Source organism: Salvelinus fontinalis, chromosome 29 (genome assembly GCF_029448725.1).
Source record: "Salvelinus fontinalis isolate EN_2023a chromosome 29, ASM2944872v1, whole genome shotgun sequence".
Classification (NCBI taxonomy): Eukaryota; Metazoa; Chordata; class Actinopteri; order Salmoniformes; family Salmonidae; genus Salvelinus; species Salvelinus fontinalis.
The window spans coordinates 6,046,938-6,048,712 of NC_074693.1; positions in this window are offsets into that span (position 1 = coordinate 6,046,938).

Genomic DNA, 1,775 nt, shown 5'->3' on the forward strand with positions numbered 1-1,775 from the left:
AAAGGAGTGAAGCTGAGGGGCAGTGGAGAGAGGGAGGGAGGGAGGTAAAAGGAGTGACGCTGAGGGGCAGTGGAGAGAGGGAGGGAGGGAGGGAGGGAAAAGGAGTGACGCTGAGGGGCAGTGGAGAGAGGGAGGGAGGGAAAGGAGTGAAGTTGAGGGGCAGCGGAGAGAGGGAGGGAGGGAAAGGAGTGAAGCTGAGGGGCAGTGGAGAGAGGGAGGGAGGGAAAGGAGTGAAGCTGAGGGGCAGTGGAGAGAGGGAGGGAGGGAAAATGAGTGAAGTTGAGGGGCAGTGGAGAGAGGGAGGGAAAGGAGTGAAGCTGAGGGGCAGTGGAGAGGGAGGGAGGGAGGGAAAAGGAGTGAAGCTGAGGGGCAGTGGAGAGAGGGAGGGAGGGAAAGGAGTGAAGTTGAGGGGCAGTGGAGAGAGGGAAAGGAGTGAAGTTGAGGGGCAGTGGAGAGAGGGAGGGAGGGAAAGGAGTGAAGTTGAGGGGCAGTGGATAGAGGGAGGGAGGGAAAGGAGTGAAGTTGAGGGGCAGTGGAGAGAGGGAGGGAGGGAAAGGAGTGAAGCTGAGGGGCAGTGGAGAGAGGGAGGGAGGGAAAAGGAGTGAAGCTGAGGGGCAGTGGAGAGAGGGAGGGAGGGAAAAGGAGTGAAGCTGAGGGGCAGTGGAGAGAGGGAGGGAGGGAAAAGGAGTGAAGCTGAGGGGCAGTGGAGAGAGGGAGGGAGGGAAAGGAGTGAAGTTGAGGGGCAGTGGAGAGAGGGAGGGAGGGAAAGGAGTGAAGCTGAGGGGCAGTGGAGAGAGGAAGGGAGGGAGGGAAAAGGAGTGAAGCTGAGGGGCAGTGGAGAGAGGGAGGGAGGGAAAGGAGTGAAGCTGAGGGGCAGTGGAGAGAGGGAGGGAGGGAAAGGAGTGAAGCTGAGGGGCAGTGGAGAGAGGGAGGGAGGGAAAGGAGTGAAGTTGAGGGGCAGTGGAGAGAGGGAGGGAGGGAAAGGAGTGAAGCTGAGGGGCAGTGGAGAGAGGGAGGGAGGGAAAGGAGTGAAGCTGAGGGGCAGTGGAGAGAGGGAGGGAGGGAAAGGAGTGAAGCTGAGGGGCAGTGGAGAGAGGGAGGGAAAGGAGTGAAGCTGAGGGGCAGTGGAGAGAGGGAGGGAGGGAAATGAGTGAAGCTGAGGGGCAGTGGACAGAGGGAGGGAGGGAAAAGGAGTGAAGCTGAGGGGCAGTGGAGAGAGGGAGGGAGGTAAAAGGAGTGAAGCTGAGGGGCAGTGGAGAGAGGGAGGGAGGGAAAAGGAGTGAAGCTGAGGGGCAGTGGAGAGAGGGAGGGAGGGAAAGGAGTGAAGCTGAGGGGCAGTGGAGGGAGGGAGGGAGGGAGGGAAAGGAGTGAGAAAAAGAGGACAATGGTGTGTTAGTAGAGCAGGACAGCTTTGTATCTGGAGGACGACGTCTCATGATGCTGATAACGAGGTGTTTGGTTATTAAGACAGCTCTCTAGTCTAAAATACTGTGACCAGTGGCAGACTATTCACTATATAGTGCACTACTCATGACCAGGGCACATAGGTATCTGATTAAAAGTAGTGCACTATATAGGGAATAGAGTGTAATTTGGGATGCAATCAACCATACTGTGACCATCCCGATGTATGGGGAAAGTGATTGTGGAGACGGCCAGCGACCGCAAGACAAAAGAACAGCTGTGCATACGCTCTAAAGAACACCTGCCCTGCAGTTCCTTATTGTGTTTAAACAAAAACAGTCCTTTAATGAGGTAAAACAACAACACACACC